This window comes from Oncorhynchus mykiss, chromosome 17 (genome assembly GCF_013265735.2).
Source record: "Oncorhynchus mykiss isolate Arlee chromosome 17, USDA_OmykA_1.1, whole genome shotgun sequence".
In the NCBI taxonomy this organism is placed as follows: Eukaryota; Metazoa; Chordata; class Actinopteri; order Salmoniformes; family Salmonidae; genus Oncorhynchus; species Oncorhynchus mykiss.
The window spans coordinates 63,620,194-63,640,070 of record NC_048581.1 but is presented as its reverse complement, the minus strand read 5'-3'; the positions used below and the strand labels follow the sequence as shown (position 1 = coordinate 63,640,070).

General features: G+C 44.2%; 1 protein-coding gene across 1 annotated transcript in view; it reads left to right on the top strand.

The window, feature by feature from the left end:
* The window catches only part of LOC110494352 (S-adenosylhomocysteine hydrolase-like protein 1), a 58,709-nt gene that overhangs the window by 1,470 nt on the left and 37,362 nt on the right, over nt 1-19,877 (top strand). The window lies entirely within an intron of this gene.

The window sequence follows — 19,877 nt, the reverse complement described above, 5'->3', positions numbered from 1 at the left end:
GGTTTAAATAATGCAAAAACAAAGTGTTGGAGAAGAAAGTAAAAGTGCAATATGTGCCATGTAAAAAAGCTAACGTTTAAGTTCCTTGCTCAGAACATGAGAACATATTAAAGCTGGTGGTTCCTTTTAACATGAGTCTTCAATATTCCCAGGTAAGAAGTTTTTGGTTGTAGTTATTATAGGAATTAGGACTATTTCTCTCTATACCATTTGTATTTCATCAGCCTTTGACTATTGGATGTTTTTATAGGCACTATAGTATTGCCAGTGTAACAGTATAGCTCCCGTCCCTCTCCTCGCCCCTACCTGGGCTTGAACCAGGGACACATCGACAACAACCACCCTCGAAGCATCGTTACCTTTCGCTCCACAAAAGCCGCGGCCCTTGCAGAGCAAAGGGAACAACTACTTCAAGGTCTCAGAGTGAGTGACGTCACGATTGAAACGTTATTAGTGCGCACCCCGCTAACTAGCTAGCCATTTCACATCGGTTACACTAGCCTAATCTCGGGAGTTGATAGGCTTGAAGTCATAAACAGCTCAATGCTTGAAGCACAGCGAAGAGCTGCTGGCAAATAAATTAAAATGCTGTTTGAATGAATGCGTATGAGCCTGCTGCTGCCTACCACCACTCAGTCAGACTGCTCTATCAAATATCAAATCATATACTTAATTATAACATAATAACACACAGAAATACGAGCCTTAGGTCATTAATATGGTAAAATCTGGAAACTATCATTTTGAAAACAAGACGTTTATTCTTTCAGTGAATCTAACGAGTGGCATCCTTTAGTCTAAATATTGCCGTTACATTGCACAACCTTCAATGTTATGTCATAATTATGTACAATTCTGGCAAATGAATTACGGTCTTTGTAAGGAAGAAATGGTCTTCACACAGTTCGCAATGAGCCAGGCGGCCCAAAATGCTGCATATACCTTGACTCTGCTTGCACGAAAAGCAAGAGAAATGACACAATTTCCCTAGTTAAAATAAATTTATGTTAGCAGGCAATATTAACTAAAGATCCAGGTTTCAAAATATATACTTATGTATTGATTTTAATGAAAGGCATTGATGTTTATGGTTAGGTACACATTGGTGCAACGACAGTGCTTTTTTTGTGAATGCGCTTGTTAAATCATAACCCATTTGATGAGGTAGGCTGTGATTCGATGAGAAATTAACTGGCACCGCATCGATTATACGCAACGCAGGACAAGCTAGATAAACTAGTAATATCATCAACTCACCTTGTTGTGCTGTGCTCACTTGAACAGGAAGGTGGCGCGGCGGTCCTTTCTGTGGGCAAATGTTGTCATCAAACTTTGTCATCAGTCTGGCATTTCTGGGTTTATGGTGCTTTCAAGACAACTGGGAACTCTGGGGGGGGGGGGGGGGGGGGACAAGGTCGAATCATGACGTCAGTGATCTTCAAGTTAGAGCTCTAGAAAGAGGCTTGAGTTCCCGACTTGGAATTCCGAGTTGGATGACCGTTCAAAGCGTATTTTACCAGTCGGACTAGAGAACTAGACTAGAGAACATTACCAACGTCTACGCTTGTATTTTCCACTGGCTGCCCCACCATCACAGAAAGCATTGAGGTAGGCTGAAACACCTGTATTTTGGAGCTGCCTTACCCAAGAATGCAAAAAAGAGACCATGTTTGTATGCGGCTTTATTAACTCAATGTTTATTTATAAATGTTTTTTATTTATTTTTTACATTGTTTGCAAACTGATGTGACACCTGCCCTGAATAATGCGACGCCACTGCCCATAACCAGACTTGGGCACAGTGTTAATGGAATTTGATTTATTGGCCACAAGCTGTCAGCTACAGTAAGGCCTAGTATGCATTTAAAGTTGGAATATGTAACTTTTTGGGCAACCCGACCAAATTCACATATAAATGTAAGTTGTAGATCTGTTCTATGTGCACAATTTCTATGCTTCCTGTTAAGTTTTAGTGTATTTTACTCAATAGTGTGCAACTGCAGTCTGCAATTTGTGGCGTTCCTGCAGGTACCCCCCCCCCAACACCCCATTGGTTCCTTCATGAAACCCCTCCCCTAAGCACCCCATTGGTTCCTGCATAAAATCAGTTAGCTAGCCAGCACACAGTGTCACTCCTCCTCCCGTCAAGTGGGGTGAAGGACATCCAGCTAGCTGGTTTCATGAAGGAACCAGTGGGATGCTCGAGGGGGGAACACCTGCAAATTGCTGGCCGCAATTGCACCCTTCTTTTTCCTTTCGGTTTTATACACCAGCTTCAAACTGCTGAAAATACAATATTTTTGGTTAATTAAAATATATTTCAGATGTTTAGATAATTACAGTGATTCTCAAAACTGCTTGTTTTGTCACAAAACTGAAATTAGGCGAACTATTCGAATTTTAGCACCCAGGAATAGGCAAAGTGGAGAAACTTCACACACATACAAACACACCTTGAAAAAAACACAATTAAAGGGGAATTTCACCCTGGTTCTGCCACGGCATATAGTCATTACTTTAATAACAACCTTACTTTTTTATCATTAACAAATACATTTATGCATATCTGGTCTGGGTGGGAAAGCCCCATGCCCATTTCATATCGGGTCCTACCTGCAACATCAGTAACACATGCTGCAACATCACTGTACAGCTCTAAGACTATATGGTCAGCAAGTGTGCAGGTGCCATGTCCTGTGTCACTAGTAACTTATTAAACAAGTGCCCTTTTTTATGTAGCTACTAAAACCTACTGACTTAGGTGTTTATCATCCATGGAAAGCATAGGAAATATGGTATTATATGAACTCAGAAAATCAGCTTGGATAGCATTAGAAAGACTACCCTGTACAATCTCACCTTCTCATGCTCTGAATAAACATTAGCATGGAGCGCTTTCCTGCGTTAGCACCCAGAAGCAGCCTGGCATATTATGCAAGCCAGAGGTGCAATGTTACACTCAATGAATGCACACACACACGCACACTTGGTGGTTGTTATGCAACACTGGTTCGAATCAATGATTTATGTGTGCACTAGATGACTGACAGGGTTTTATGTATAAAAACCTTTAAGTACCTTTTTTAAATGTTGATTTTTTTTTTTAGAAAGTATTAATGTCAATATCCCCACCAAAACAAAAAATACTTAAATGCATGTGATTTTGTCCTTTAAACATTTAAATTAAATACTGCAGAATTCCATTCATTCCTATGGACGTCTGCTTTTCTGAGTGCCAGTATGGCTTCAACGCCTCTCCATGGCCAAAACATAGCATCAGCAATCCAGAGTTTATACACATCATTGGTTGGAGTCCAGCAGGAAGTGAGTCTGAGAGCAATAGAAGTGGACATACAGTTTCAGAGTGAGAGCGAAAGGTTTTTGTTACATTTCAGTTTGTTCACACAGATTTATGGGCCTATTTGACATGATAATTCCAATACAGTGTAGGCTTATTATTCTTTTGTAGAGAAAATGTAAGGACAGATACAGACAAGGAGCTATAGGTGAGCAGTTATGCTGGGACTTGACCTTAGCTATGTGTGGGTGGTATTTGATATTTTATTAGGCTCCCCATTAGCTGTTGCAAAAGCAGCAGCTACTCTTCCTGGGGTCCACACAAAACATGAAACATAATACAGAATGACATAATACAGAACATCAATAGACAATAACAGCTCAAGGACAGAACTACATAAAAACATTTTAAAGGCACATGTAACCTACATATCAATGCATGCACCAAACTATCTAGGTCAAATAGGGGAGAAGTGTTTAGAGGTGTTTATCTGTTTTTTAAAAACCAGGTTGGCTGTTTATTTGAGCAATATGAGATGGAAGGAAGTAACATGCAAGGGCTCTATATAATATTGTACACTTTCTTGAATTTGTTCTGGATTTGGGGACTGTGAAAAGGCGGCATGTCTGGTGGGATAAATGTTTTTTTGCTAGTGTTCAGTGGGCAGTTATACAACACAACAGAGCCACTGTTGCACTTTTTAAAAAGAGCATACATCCACAAACTACTCCTCTTGAAACTAGGGGGCACTATTTTTTATTTTTGGAAAAATAATGTTCCCAAAGTAAACCGCCTATTTCTCAGGACCAGATGCTAGAATATGCATATAATTGACAGATTAGGATAGAAAACACTCCAAAGTTTCCAAAACGGTCAAAATATTGTCTGTGAGTATAACAGAACTGATATTGCAGGCAAAACCCTGAGAAAAATCAAACCAGGAAGTGGCTTTTATTTTGAAAACTCCATGTTCCATAGCCTCCCATTGCTCCATTTAAAGGGATATCAACCAGATTCCTTTTCCCATCGCTTCTTCAAGGTTTCAACAGTCTTCAGACATAGTTTCAGGCTTTTATTTAGAAGAATGAGCGTGAACGACCACATTGCGTAAGTGGATAGGTGGGGGCTCTCAGTGAGTTGTATGCAAAAGAGAAAGGCGGCCATTGTTACTCCCGGTCCTAGTGAAAAGCCAACTGTCCCGGTTGATATATTATCGAATAGATATTTGAAAAACACCCTGAGGATTGATTATAAAAAACGTCTGACCATTTCTGTGGACATTATGGATATAATTTGGAATTTTTGTCTGCGTTTTCGTGACCGCTCTTTCCGGTGGATTCCTGGGCATAACACACCAAACTAACTGAGGTATTTGGATATAAAAAATATCTTTATGGAACAAAAGGGACATTTGTTGTCTAACTGGGAATCTCATGAGTGAAAACATCCGATGATCATCAAAGGTAAACGATTAATTTGATTGCTTTTCTGATTTTCGTGACCAAGTTACCTGATGCTAAGTGTACTTATTGTTTTGTTGAGCGATCGATAAACTTACACAAACGCTTGTATTGCTTTCGCTGTAAAGCATCATTTCACAACAGGTGGATTAACAAAAGGCTAAGCTGTGTTTTGCAATATTGCACTTGTGATTTCATGAATATGAATATTTTCTAGTAATATTATTTGACTGTGGCGCTATGCTATTCAGCATTGCTGATGACAATTATCCCGGATCCAGTATGGGTGGTTCAGAGAGGTTAAAAGCGATACACTACTCTTGACACTTTGTCAGCCTGTCTGTTTTTTCTCTCTGCTGCACTAAATCCCCTTAACCTATTTTCTCCAATCTTTCCATTCCCCTCTGCCCAAATCTCTCTGGTCTGTAGTTGTATCCACTATGACCGCTTAGTTGTTGATTTTCCCTGCTGTAGTACCATTGGGAGAAATACATTCCACCTACCTGTAAATTGTTTCCATTCCTGAAAGCAGCAGTCTTTTTTTTTGTTGTTGTTGAATTTTTACCCCCTTTTTCTCCCCAATTTCGTGGTATCTAATTGTTAGTAGCTACTATCTTGTCTCATCGCTACTACTCCCGTACGGGCTCGGGAGAGACGAAGGTTGAAAGTCATGCGTCCTCCGATACACAACCCAACCAAGCCGCACTGCTTCTTAACACAGCGCGCATCCAACCTGGAGGAAACACCATGCACCTGGCAAACTTGGTTAGCGTGCACTGCGCCCTGCCCGCCACAGGAGTCGCTGGTGCACGATGAGACAAGGATATCCCTACCGGCCAAACCCTCCCTAACCCGGACGACGCTATGCCAATTGTGCGTCGCCCCATGGACCTCCCGGTCACAGCCGGTTACGACAGAGCTTGGGCGCGAACCCAGAGTCTCTGGTGGCACAGCTGGCGCTTCAGTACAGCGCCCTTAACCACTGCGCCACCCGGGAGGCACGAAAGCAGCAGTCTTGTCATACATACCATTGGATATATGTCAAAACTCCCCAAGGAGATGTGGGTGTGGAGTCAGGCGCAGGAGAAACAAGTTCAGAATGAAAAGGGCGTTTAATAAACCAGTTCAAAAATCAAAAAAAGGATTGGTGGCAGCTAGTAGACCGGCGACGATGAACGCCGAGTGCCGCCCGAATAGGGAGAGGAGCCACAGTACATGACAGTACCCCCCCACCGTGACGCCGGCCTCGAGGACGACCCGGAGGGCGAGGCGCAGGGCGTTCAGAATGGAGGCGGTGGAACTCACCCAGCAGAGATGGGTCCAAGATGTCCCCCACCGGCACCCAGCACCTCTCCTCTGGACCGTACCCCTCCCAATCCACGAGGTACTGCAGGCCCCGCACCCGAAGTCTAGAGTCCAGGCTGGACCGTACAGTGTACACCAGACCCCCCTCGATGTCCAGGGGGGGCGGAGGGACCTCCCGTACCTCAATGTCCTATAGTGGACCAGCCACCACCGGCCTGAGGAGAGACACATGAAACGAGGGGTTAAGTGGGGAGCTGTAACCTATAACACACCTCGTTTATTCTCCTCAGGACTTTAAATGGCCCCACAAACCACAGACCCAGCTTCTGGCAGGGCAGGCGGAGAGGCAGGTTTCGGGTCACGAGCCAGACCCTGTCCCCTGGTGCGAACATGGGGGGCCTCACTACGGTGGCGAACAGCGCTCAGCTTCTGTCGCCCACCGGCCTGTTTAAGGGATTCCTGGATGGCTCTCCAGGTCTCCTTTGAGCGCTGCACCCAATCCTCCACCGCAGGAGCCTCTGACTTTGATGCCACGGTACCAGGACCGGCTGATAACCCAACACGCACTGAAACGGCGACAGGAGTGGCGAAGTGAATTCTGGGCCATCTCGGGCCATGGGACGAACCTCGCCCAATCTCCAGGCCGGTCCTGGCAATAAAACAGCAGAAACCTGCCCACATCTTGATTCACTCTCCACCTGCCCATTACTCTTGGGTTGAAAACCAGAGGTCAGGCTGATCGAGACCCTCCATGAACACCTTCCAAACCAGGAAAGTGAACTGGGGACCCCGATCAGAAATTATATCCTCAGGCACCCCGTAGTGCCAGAAGACGTGTGTAAACAGGGCCTTCACAGTCTGTAGGGCCGTAGGGAGACCCGGCAAAGGGAGGAGACGGCAGTACTTAGAGAACCGATCCACAACGACCAGGATTGTGTGTTCCCCTGTGAGGAAGATCGGTAAGAAAGTCAACAGACAGGTGTGACCAAGGCCGCTGTGGAATGGGGAGGGGCTGTAACTTCCCTCTATGCAGGTGTCTAGGAGCCTTCCACTGAGCGCACACTGAACAGGAGGAAACATAAACCCTCACATCCTTAGCCAAGGTGGGCCACCAGTACTTCCCCCTAAGAGCCCGCACTGTCCTCTCAATCCACGGATGACCAGAGGAGGGTAGCGTGTGGGCCCACCTGATCAATCTATCACGAACACCAAGCGGGACGTACTTCCGGCCTGCTGGACACTGTGGTGGAGGAGGTTCTAACCGAGACGCCCGCTCGATGTCCGCGTCCACCTCCCATAACACCGGTGCCACCAGACAAGAGGCCGAAAGTATGGGGGTGGGATCTATGGGCCTCTCCTCGGTATCATAGAAACGGGACAGTGCGTCGGCCTTCGCATTACGGGAACCTGGTCTGTAAGAGATAGTAAGGCGAAACCTGGTAAAAAACATTGCTCACCTTGCCTGGCGAGGACTCAGTCTCCTCGCCGCACGGATGAACTCCAGATTACGGTGGTCAGTCCAGATGAGAAAAGAGTGTTTCGCCCCCTCAAGCCAATGTCTCCACACCTTCAGAGCTTTTACCACAGCCAGCAACTCCCAATCCCCCACATCATAGTTTCGCTCCGCCGGACTGAGCTTCCTTGAAAAGAAAGTGCAGGGGTGAAGCTACGGGGGCGCGCCTGAGCGCTGCGATAGCACGGCTCCAACCCCAGCCTCGGATGCGTCCACCTCCACTATAAATGGCAAAGAGGGGTCCGGATGCGCCAATACGGGAGCGTCGGTAAACAACGGTTTCAGACGACCAAAAGCTCTGTACGCCTCCGCCGACCACCGCAAACGCGCCGGCCCTCCCTTCAGCAGGGAGGTAATGGGAGCAGCCACCTGCCCAAAACCCCGGATAAACCTCTGGTAGTAATTGGCAAACCCTAAAAACCGCTGCACCTCCTTTACGTGGTCGGAGTCAGCCAATTACGCACGGCCGCAATGCGGTTACACTCCATCACCACCCCAGATGTGGAAATGCGATACCCCAGGAAAGAGACGGCTTGTTTGGAGAACACACATTTCTTGGCATTGACGTACAGGTCATGCTCCAACACTCGCCCAAGTACCTTGTGCACCAGAGACACATATGCGGCGCGTGTAGCAGAATAGATCAGAATGTCATCGATGTAAACCACTACACTCTGCCCGTGCAGGTCCCTGAGAATCTCTTCAACAAAGGATTGGAAAACTGCTGGAGCATTTTTCAACCCATAAGGCATGACGAGGTACTCATAATGGCCAAATGTGATACTGAACGCGGTTTTCCACTCATGTCCATCCCGGATTCGCTCCAAGTTATACGTGCTCCTAAGATCCAGTTTTGTGAATAAGCGTGCTCCGTGGAATGACTCCACCGCCGTGGCGATGAGAGGTAGCGGGTAACCCCTTCCATCACCACTGTGATGGAATTTAGACCTCTATAGTCAATGCACGGATGCAGGCCTATCTCCTTCTTCACAAAAAAGAAACTTGAGGAGACAGGTGATGTGGAGGGAATGTACCCCTTTCCCAGAGATTCGATGACATGTCTCCATAGCCACCGTCTCCTCCTGTGACAGGGGATACACGTGACTCCTGGGAAGTGCGGCGTTTACCTGGATGTTTACAGAAGGCGATTGCCAAATCGGCATATTCGGGGGGAATGCGCACAGTGGAGACTTGGTCTGGACTCTCCACTGTCGTTGCACCGATGGAAACTCCTACACACCTACCTGAGCACTCCTCTGACCAACCCTTAAGAGCCCCCTGTTTCCATTAAATTTTAGGATTGTGATAAGCCAACCAGGGAATACCCAGCCCCACTGGAAACGCAGGAGAATCAATTAGGAAGAGACTAATCCGCTCCTCATGACCGCCCCTGTGTCACCATGTCCAGTGGAACCGTGGCCTCCCTGATCAGCCCTGACCCTAACGGTCGACTATCTAGGGTGTGCACAGGGAAGGGTTGGTCTATCTGAACCAAGGGAATCCCTAACTTACACGTGAAACCGCGGTCCATAAAACTCCCTGCTGCGCCTGAATCGACTAGCGCCTTAAGCTGGGAATTAGGGGAAAAATCAGGAAAGGAAATCAACACATACATATGACCAACAGGGGCCTCTGGGTGAGCTGGGTGCTGACTCACCTGAGGTGTTCGAGTCGTGCTCTGCCTGCTCTCTCGACTCCCAGACGAGCTCCTCCACAACTGGTGCAGGAAGAGGCTCCTCCTCGGTTGCCCTAGCAGCAGCACCCACTAACTCCATGGGTGTCGGGGCAGGAGCGCTGGGGGGTGGAACGAACAGACCCTGATCAGGACGCCTGCGAGCAACCAGCAAGTTGACCAGCCTGATGGACATGTCTATTAGCTGGGCCATTGTGAGAGTAGTGTAACGACAGGCTAGCTCCCTGCGGACGTCCTCCCGCAGACTACACCTATAATTGTCCATCAGGGCCCTGTCATTCCACCCCGCGCCGGTGGCCAGGTTCCGGAACCCCAGCGCGAAATCCTGCGCGCTCCTTGTCTCCTGCCGTTAAGTGAAACAGCCGTTCACGCCCCGCTCTGCCCTCGGGTGGGTGATCGAACACTGCCCGGAAGCGGCAGGTGAACTCTGAGTAATGGTCCCTCGCTGAGTCCGGGCCCTCCCAGACCTCGTTGGCCCACTCCAGGGCTTTACCTGAAAGGCAGGAGACGAGGACGTTGACACTCTCCTCTCCCGAGGGAGTCGGGTGAACGGTCGCCAGATACAGCTGGAGCAGGAACCCCTTACACCCGGCAGCCGTCCCATCGTAGTCCCTCGGGAGAGCAAGTCGAATCCCGCTGGGGCCGGACGCCGCCAGAGAGGGTGGTGGTGCAGGATGGAGAGTGGCTGGAGACGGGGTAGGGAGGCCGCTCCTCTCCCATCTCTCCATTCTCGCCAACACCTGATCCATAGCTGTCCCCAAACGGTGTAATACCGCTGTATGTTGTTGCATGGACGGGGTGGGCGTGTCAGCTCCTGCTGACTCCATGATATCCGGTGCGGGATTCTGTCAAAACTCCCCAAGGAGATGTGGGTGTGGAGTCAGGCGCAGGAGAAACAAGTACAGAATGAATAGGGCGTTTAATAAACCAGCTCAAAAATCACAGGACACCTGACTACAGCAGTAGCCATGAAACACACTCAGACACAGTCCAGGGAAAAACCACGTGTAAAACATGAACTAGCGAAAAACGCAACCCAAACTGACAGTAAACGAAAACAATCCCGCACAAAAGCCCAAAGGAAATGTCGAGATAAATTCCCCCCTTAATTAACCAAAATGAAACCAGGTGAAAACACAAAACAGACATAACCAAAAGAAAAGGAAAAAGGATCAGTGGATCGGTGGCAGCTAGTAGACCGGCGACGACGACCGCCAAGCGCCGCCCGGACAGAGAGAGGAGCCACCTTCGGTGGAAGTCGTGACAATATAATGCCTTGGATGACTAACAATGGAGAGACTATCAGAAACTGGGATTTCCTTGACTTTATATGCGCTGATGAAGTCACTATCTTGACCCTGTGACTTCCTTAGCTTCTCAACTCTTACCCTCTGGTGACTTATTGGTGCTGTTGGCTGTCAGTGACAGACATATCATTACTCATCCATGAAAGAGTTGATACTGACTTCATCTGTTTTCTGTTAATATAGCATTTCTTTCAAGAAACAGTTGTTTTGTTGTTATTGGACCTTCATTTGTTTCTGTCACTCAGTATGCTGGTCAGAGTAATACACCAACTGAACCGTGTTACTAGCTTTTGTGGGAGAGTTTTTATGTGTGTGTGTCTGTGTGGTGTTCACATGTAGTGAGAGCAGCATAAGCTTGTTTCCCACAAATCAAATCAAATTTTATTTGTCACGTGCGCTGAATAGAACAGGTGTAGTAGACCTTACAGTGAAATTCTTATTTACAAGCCTTTAACCAACAATGCAGTAGCTAAATACCTAACAAAAGTAAGAGTTAAGCATAACAAATAATTAGACAACACAGTAAATCACAATAGCGGGGCTATATACAGGGGGTACCGGTACAGAGTCATTGTGCGGGGGCACTGGTGTCGAGGTAATTATGTACATGTAGGTAGAGTTATCAAGGTGGCTATGTGTAGATCATAACAGAGTAGCGGCAGCGTGGGGGTGGGGGCGCAATGCAAATAGTCTGGGTAGTGCCGTGTCTTTGGCATCATTAAAAGTGAAGGCTGTTATTTTATCAAATCAATTCTCTGTAATTATTATTACGTGATTAAACTAATCATGTAAATGTAATTAACTAGGAAGTCGGGGCACCAAGGAAAATCTTCAGATTACAAAGTTATAATTTTCCTAATATACAGTGCCTTGCGAAAGTATTCGGCCCCCTTGAACTTTGCAACCTTTTGACACATTTCAGGCTTCAAACATAAAGATATAAAACTGTATTTTTTGTGAAGAATCAACAACAAGTGGGACACAATCATGAAGTGGAACGACATTTATTGGATATTTCAAACTTTTTTAACAAATCAAAAACTGAAAAATTGGGCGTGCAAAATAGTTTGTTGGTTATGTGGACACCAGGGAACTTGAAGCTCTCAACCTGCTCCACTACAGCCCCGTCGAAGAGAATGGGAGTGTGCTCGGTCCTCCTTTTCCTGTAGTCCACAATCATCTCCTTTGTCTTTGTTGTTGTCGTCCTTGCACAACACGGTCAGGTCTCTGATATCCTCCCTATAGGCTGTCTCATCATTGTCAGTGATCTGGCCTACCACTGTTGTGTCATCAAATTTAATGATGGTGTTGGAGTTGTGCCTGGTCATGCAGCCATGAGTGAACAGGGAGTACAGGAGGGGACTGAGTACACACCCCTGAGGGGCCCCTGTGTTGAGGATCAGCGTGGCGTCTGTGTTGTTACCTACCCTTACCACCTGGGGGCGGCCCGTCAGGAAGTCCAGGATCCAGTTGCAGAGTGAGGTATTTAGTCCCGGGGTCCTTAGCTTAGTCATGAGCTTTGAGGGCACTATGGTGTTGAACGCTGAGATGCAGTCAATGAATAGCATTCTCACATAGGTGTTCCTTTTCTCCAGGTGGGAAAGGGCAGTGTGGAGTGCAATAGAGATTGCATCATCTGTAGGTCTGTTGGGGCGGTATATGAATTTGAATGGGTCAAGGGTTTCTGGGATAATGGTGTTGATGTGAGCCATGACCAGCCTTTCAAAGCACTCATGGCTAAAGATGTGAGTGCTATGGGTTGGTAGTCATTTAGGCAGGTTATCTTAGTGTTCTTGGGCACAGGGACTATGTTGGTATTACAGAGTCAGACAGGGAGAGGTTGAAAATGTCTGTGAGTATAACAGAACTGATATGGCAGGCAATCCATCCAGATTTTTTTTCCCAGCTCACCACTGATTACAATATCTGTGGCTTTTTACAATGGCAATGGCTTTTTACAATTGCAATGGCTTTTTTTGGGATATAAAGTAAACTTTATCAAACAAAAGGACTATTTGTTATGTAGCTGGGAACATTGTGATTGCAACCAGATGAAGATCTTCAAAGGTAAGTGATTTATTTTCTCGCTATTTCTGACTTTCGTGACGCCTCTGCTTGGTTGGAAATGTATGTAATGCTTTTGTGTGCGGGGCTCTATCCTCAGATAATCACATGGTGTGCTTTTGCCGTAAAGCCTTTTTGAAATCTGACAAAGCGGCTGGATTAACAAGAAGTTATGCTTTTAACTGATGTATAACACTTGTATTTTCATGAATGTTTAATATTACGATTTCTGTATTCTGAATTTCGCGCTCTGCAATTTCTCCGGATGTTGTCGATGTGGGTCGCTAGCGTCCCAATGAGCCCTAAGAAGTTTTAATACATGGCTGACAGACAAGTTCCTTACTTTCTCCCCCTTCCTCTTGCCTCTTCCATTTTTGCAGTAATGCTGCAATTAGTTGGTTGTAATTTTGAGTAGAGCAGACATTTTCATATATTTTTGTTAGCTCCATGTGTGACAACACAGTAATGTAAAAGTTGTGTTTTTTTTAATGATCCAATACAAAATATAATACACTTGTCATAATTTGGTTGTAATCCAGAGAGGTTAGAACAATTATCTAGATCCTCTGAGGCTGTGGAGGGTTCCTGAAACCTTTACTCTTCAGTTGTAACACACACACACTCCCTCCCTCACACGCACACACTCTCCATTTTCTCATATAAACACACACACACCACTCTCTCTCCCACAAAGCCTACACACACTACTGCCAACTTTAAAAACATTAGCCACCAATAAGAATGTAAGGAGTACCAGAAAGATGGATTCTTTAATATAGTTTAGGATTACATTTTTAGGCCTATATTAATCCTACTTTTTGAAGCGCATCTCGTGACTAGCAGACATGACAGTAAAACAATTAGGTTTTTAAAGAGAAGTGTATCAAAACCAGAGGTCGACTGATTAATCAGCATGGCCGATTAATTAGGGCCGATTTTCAAGTTTTCATAACAATCAGTAATCTGCCCTTTTGGATGCTGATTATGGCCGATTACATTGCAATCCATGAGGAAACTGTGTGGCAGGCTGACCACCTGTTACGTGAGTGCAGCGTCAAAAGGACCTTGTGGCAGCAAGGAGCCAAGGTAAGTTGCTAGCTAGCATTAAACTTATCTTATAAAAAACAATCGATCTTCACATAATTACTAGTTAACTACACATGGTTGATGATATTACTAGGTTAACTAGCTTGTCCTACGCATATAATTAATTCAGTGCCTGTTAATTTATCATCGAATGACAGCCTATTTCAACTTGATGAAACGGGTGATGATTTAACAAAAGCGCATTTGCGAAAAAGCAAATTTGTTCCACAAATGTACCTAACCATAAACATCAATGCTTTTCTTAAAATCATTACACAGAGGTATATATTTTTAAACCTGGATATTTAGTTAAAATAAATACATGTTAGCAGGCAATATTAACTAGGGAAATTATGTCACTTCTCTTGCGTTCAGTGCAAGCAGAGTCAGGATATATGCAACAGTTTGGGCCGCCTGGATCATTGCGAACTGTTTCTTCCTAACAAAGACCATAATTCATTTGCTAGAAATGTACAGAAATATGACATAACATTGAAGATTGTGAAATGTAACAGCAATATTTAGACTTAGGGTTGCCACCCGTTTGACAAAATACGGAATGGTTCCGTATTTCACTAAAATAATAAACATTTTGTTTTCGAAATGATAGTTTTTCGTATTTCTGTGTGTTTATTATAAGTCTATGATTTGATATTTGATAGAGCAGTCTGACTTAGTGGTGGTAGGCAGCAGCAGGCTCGTAAGCATTCATTCAAACAGCTCTTTACTGCGTTTGCCAGCAGCTCTTCGCAATGCTTGAAGCACAGCGCTGTTTATGACTTCAAGCCTATCAACTCCCGAGATTAGGCTGGCAATACTAAAGTGCCTATAAGAACATACAATAGTCAAAGGTATATGAAATACAAATGGTATAGAGAGAAATAGTCGACGCATCATAATTCCTGTAATTACTACAACCTAAAACTTCTTAGCTGGGAATATTGAACCACCAGCTTTCATATGTTCTCATGTTCTGAGCAAGGAACTTAAATGTTAGCTTTTTTACATGGCACATATTGCACTTTTACTTTTTTCTCCAACACTGAATTTTTGCTTTATTTAAACCAAATTGAACATGTTTCATTATTTATTTGAGACTAAATATATGTTATTTATGTATTATGTTAAGTTAAAATAAGAGTTAATTGTTCCTTCAGTATTGATGTAATTGTCATTATTACAAATAAATATATAAAAATCGGCCGATTAACCGGTATGGCTTTTTTTGGGTCCTTCAATAATCGGTATCATAATCGGTCTAATCAAAACACCAATAGTGCTAGGCTGTGAGAAATATCACTGATATAATTATTCTGAAAGAAAGCTTCTAAGAACTAGTGTTGCACGGTATACTGGTAATAATCATGTTACTAAGATGTCATGATACTTATGGTCCCAACATTTTAGGATACCGTAGTATTTCATATGATATTACCACATTTTCCGGCCCGACTGATCTAAAGAACCTGTTTATAAGTGTCTGTTAGAAAATGTTCATAAATTCAGTTACATTTTTTAAGCAACAGACACTTACATGGCAGTTGGATATTCCCCAGTGAAGCATGAAGTGTGCTTAAATAAAAGTTTTATTATGGTTTATATTGTAATGTGCTTAAATAAAAGTTTTATTATGGTTTATATTGTAATGAGGTCACTGGGGTCACTGCTGATCCTCATCATAGAGGAGCATGGTTTGGCGGCCAGGTGCGGGTACTATTGGCTAATGGAATTAAATGGCTAATGACTGACTGCTCACTCTAAAACCACACTGGTGGTGGTGGTGGTGGAGGTGAACAATTTGGTGTAAGTAGGATGGGTCAGAATAGTGGGTATTTTTAGGCTGGACCATATCTGTGGGCCTGGTCAGATCTGCTGCAGTGCTTTTAGGCTTATGGAAATAGGCTTTAATTCCCTTTCAATCCTTTTTATTAGCCAATGACCTCAGGCTCAATTAGCAAGCAGCCACTGCCGGGATTTCACAGGATGGAAAGGGGCACGAAACTTACAAAATCGAAGGGAATGGAACATTAGCAGAGAGACTGTGAGAGGGAACAGATCCAGACTGAGACAATACTGCAAACAGGGAAACGACTCAAGTTAAGAACAGAAGGAGAGAGGAGGGAAGTGGATTGGTCAGGTGGCTGATGGTGGGGGCTACGGTACGGCCCTCTTTTGCCCTCCTGGAGTGGATATTGCTATGATAACAGATGCTGAACGTAACAGCCAGGAGAAGAGCTTGAGCACTGGTGAGGGATGAACGTGGAGCCTGTACTGCAAGTGGGGGGTATGGAGCTACAAGCGGGAGCCATGGCTCAGGCACACAGACACAGGGTGAGTGAGTGGGTGAGGAGTAGTTCTATGCACTGCTCCATAAAAACCCTCTATGACTGAGCCATGCAGCCTGACCGTGTCTCACTTAGGAAGATAAAATAATCAGTAATTTTATATTTGCCTTTTTTTCAGCTCAGTTTATTTTTTTTCATAAGGTTGTGAACTTTCAACACCCTTAAGGTGATATGAGTCACATTGTAGCAAAGTTACAATGCAAACATTTTAATGCTAACTTGCTCAGTTATATTGGTAAGGTAGATAGAGAATCTCCCCTCTAAGCATATGCTGTCAAATGTTTTTCTTTGCAATTGATAGAGGTCAGCTTTCTGAAAGAGGATTATGGATGTGTACTGAATTTTGCTGTTGTGCGGTCCCGGTTCTCTACAAAAATGAAGTGGATAATTGACTGAATGCAATAGGGCAGGGTTAGGCAACTAGATTTAAACTGCGGGCTGGAACATAATTTTAATAATTTGCACACTGCAAATTGAACACAAATAAGCCCAAAAAGAGATTATATTTGAAAATAATATTTTCATAACTTGATTACTTTGACACAATCACATCTCTTTTTATTTGTGGGAATACTTGGCAACAGATTTCCTAAATTAGACTAAAATTCAGCTAAATATTTTTTTATGTATTTGTTTGGGGTCCCCGAAAAAGTCACTTGTGGGCCATTATTGGTCCACGGGCCGCCTATTGCCGACCCCCTGTGATAGAGAGTATTATGGTGGAAACAGTTCTTATAGCCGACAATAACTTTCGAACGTCAGATTGGCAGTTACCTCAATTCCGGCTTCAATTTAGACTCCTCTGCCCTGGGCTATTTCTGTACAACCCAATTTTCGGGGTATCAAGAGGAAACGCCTGCATTAGAGGCAAGAGAGGGGGAGTTCTGGTGAGATTTAAGCAAAGGTAAAACTGGCCACCTCTTCCCTCTAGTCTATTGGCCAATGTACAGTCACTTGATCATAATATGATTGACCTCCAATTGCGCATTTTCTACCAATGGAACTTGCGTAACAGCAAGTATTTCTGCTTTTCTGAAACATGGCTTTTGAACAAGATATCCACCATGGCAATCCAACTCGATGGATTCTCCATTCTCCGAGCGGACACGACAGTGAAGTCAGGGAAATCGAGAGAGGAAGAGGGGTTTGCCTCTTCATCAACAACAACATGGTGTGCTGACTCGAGCACAGTGGGCCCATTGTTCACTCATCTTGGAGTACCTGATGGTCAAATGCCGACCCTTCTACCTCCCGAGGGAATTTTAAGCTGTTATTGACTGTTGTATACATTCCACATTCCATTCCATTTAACAAACTGTACAAGGCTATAAACAAGCAGGAAAATTTCACCCAGAGGCTGCTTTCCTTGTTGCCAGCGATTTTAGTTATGCATCATTAAGACACGTGATGCCCAACTTCCATCAACATGCTTTCTTTGCCACTAGGGGTGATAAAGTCAGAGACCACTGTTACTCTACCCACAAGCAAGCATACAAGGCACTCCCTCGTCCCCCATTCTGCGAATCGGATCATGACTCCGTACTCCTGCTTCCTGGTTACAAGCAGAAGCTCAAACAGGAAGTACCCATAACTCTCGCCTTTGAGAAATGGTCATCAGAATCAGAGATTATGCTACAGGACTGCTTTTGCTAGCTCTGACTGAAATATGTTCTGAGGTGCCGCCGATAGCATCGACCAGCTAACAACCTCCGTCACTGGCGACATTAGGAAATGCATCGTCGACGTTGTCCCCACTGTGATGGTTTACTGCTTCCTCAATCAAAGCCCTGGATTAAAGATGCACTGCATAAATCTCTCCACCATTTCCTGGTTGCTAAGGTTGCTAAAATTCTAATAGTTCGCCTAATTTCAGTTTGTGACAAAGGCAAGCATAGTGTAGAGAATCATTGTTCATTCTAAACCGCTGTGAAATATATATTTTCCATAACCAACAATATTGTATTTTCAGCTGTTTGAAGCTGATGTCCAAACCAAAAGTAAAAGATGCAAAAACTAAACTTAAGAACAGGAAGTATAGAAATAATGCGCATAGAACAGATTTACCGCTTCTTGCTTTCAATGACAATGAAAGATCTGTCACATCCTGACCCTAGTTCTTGTGTCATTTGTTTGTTTTAGTTGGTCAGGACGTTAGTTGGGTGGGCATTCTATGTTTTGTGTTTCTAGGTTGGTTTTCTGTGTTCGGCCTAGTATGGTTCTCAATCATACTATGAGAATCATACTTAGGTAGCCTTCACTGTTGTTTTGGTGTTTGATTGTTTCCATGTCTGTGTTTGTTCGCCACATGGTACTGTTTCGGTTTTGTTCACGTTTATTGTTTTGTATTCATTGAGTGTTCAGTTTATGTTTTAAATAAACAACCATGGACACTTACCACGCCGCATCCTGGTCCGATCCTTGCTACACCTCCTCTTCAGACGAAGAGGAGGAAAACCATTACAAGATCTATAACTCACATTTCTATGTGATCTATTAACTCACAACAAAAAGTTACAAATTGCAGCTTTAACACAGAGGTTGATGCTAAACTAAAGGACAGGGATAACGCACATAAGGCTATCGCAGACAACCCTGTGGCTACTGCTGAGGACTACGACCTCCACAGAGTCCTCAAACGAGCAAAGGGACAGCACAGAACCTAGGAGGCTCATGGTTCTCACCCCCTTCCATAGACATACACAGTAATTATGACGTCCTCCAGCCTATCGGAGCTCTTGCAGCATGAACAGACATATGTTGCCCACCCAATCAAAGGATCAGAGAATGAATATAGTACTGAAAGCCTAAGATGCAGCTAGCTAGTACTGCAGTGCAAAACTTTTTTGTGAATGGTTGACTGCGAGAGAAGACAATAGTTGAACAGTTTTTGAACAAATTAATATCTTCCAAAATGAAGAAGCAAGACATCTCGTAATATTATTTCAGTTTCACTTGCTTAGCTAGCAAATGCAGCTAGCTAGTTTAGCCTACTCAAACACCCTGCTCAAACAGAGGGATGCTATGTTAGCTAGCTGGCTATGACTATCCAACACAACACTGGAACTCTTCCAAGTCAAGGTAAGCTTTTGGTTTTACTCATCTATTGCCACCGCGGCCCGCCAGTGTAACTGCTTACTTGACTGTACACTAACTTTACTGCATGATTGTAGCGGGTTGACTAAAGCATTAGTTCTATTAGCTATGTTGACTATGATGTTACTTTAGCTAATATAGTGACAAAGATGTAGGCTATGTGTAGCAGTTATGATATGATTTGGCTTGGAAAGGTTTTTTCGTCTGGTCACTTACAGCTAATGTGTTGTGCATTGAAGTCCACACGCGATGGGACAAGGTGAGTGGAGGAGAGTGCATAACGTTAGATGTGGGAAGGAATACAACGTGGCTGCTATGAAATTGAACTGTGTTTACGCGTGATCAGGGGTGTATTTTTTTAGCCGATAATGTTGAAAAAAACATTCTTAAAAGAAAGCAAACTGAACAAAACAGGGATGAACATACCTGAATTTGTCCAATAGAAACTCCTTTGCAACTGTTGGACTAATGATTGCACCCTGTATCAGCTAGATGCAGGTAAGAGTGTGCAATCCGGTATTGAATGTTTCACTGTTTGTCCATGTGTCACTGTCACCTCATATTTTTCTCTCAACCTGTTTGCACCAACGTTTGTAACTTTCATTCATAGGCTAGGTTGTAGCAACCTCATGATGGGTATAGGGAAAATGTGAGTATCATGTAGTAGCCTAAACCTATCGCTGTTACTTTGAACTGATTGAATGGGAAATGAA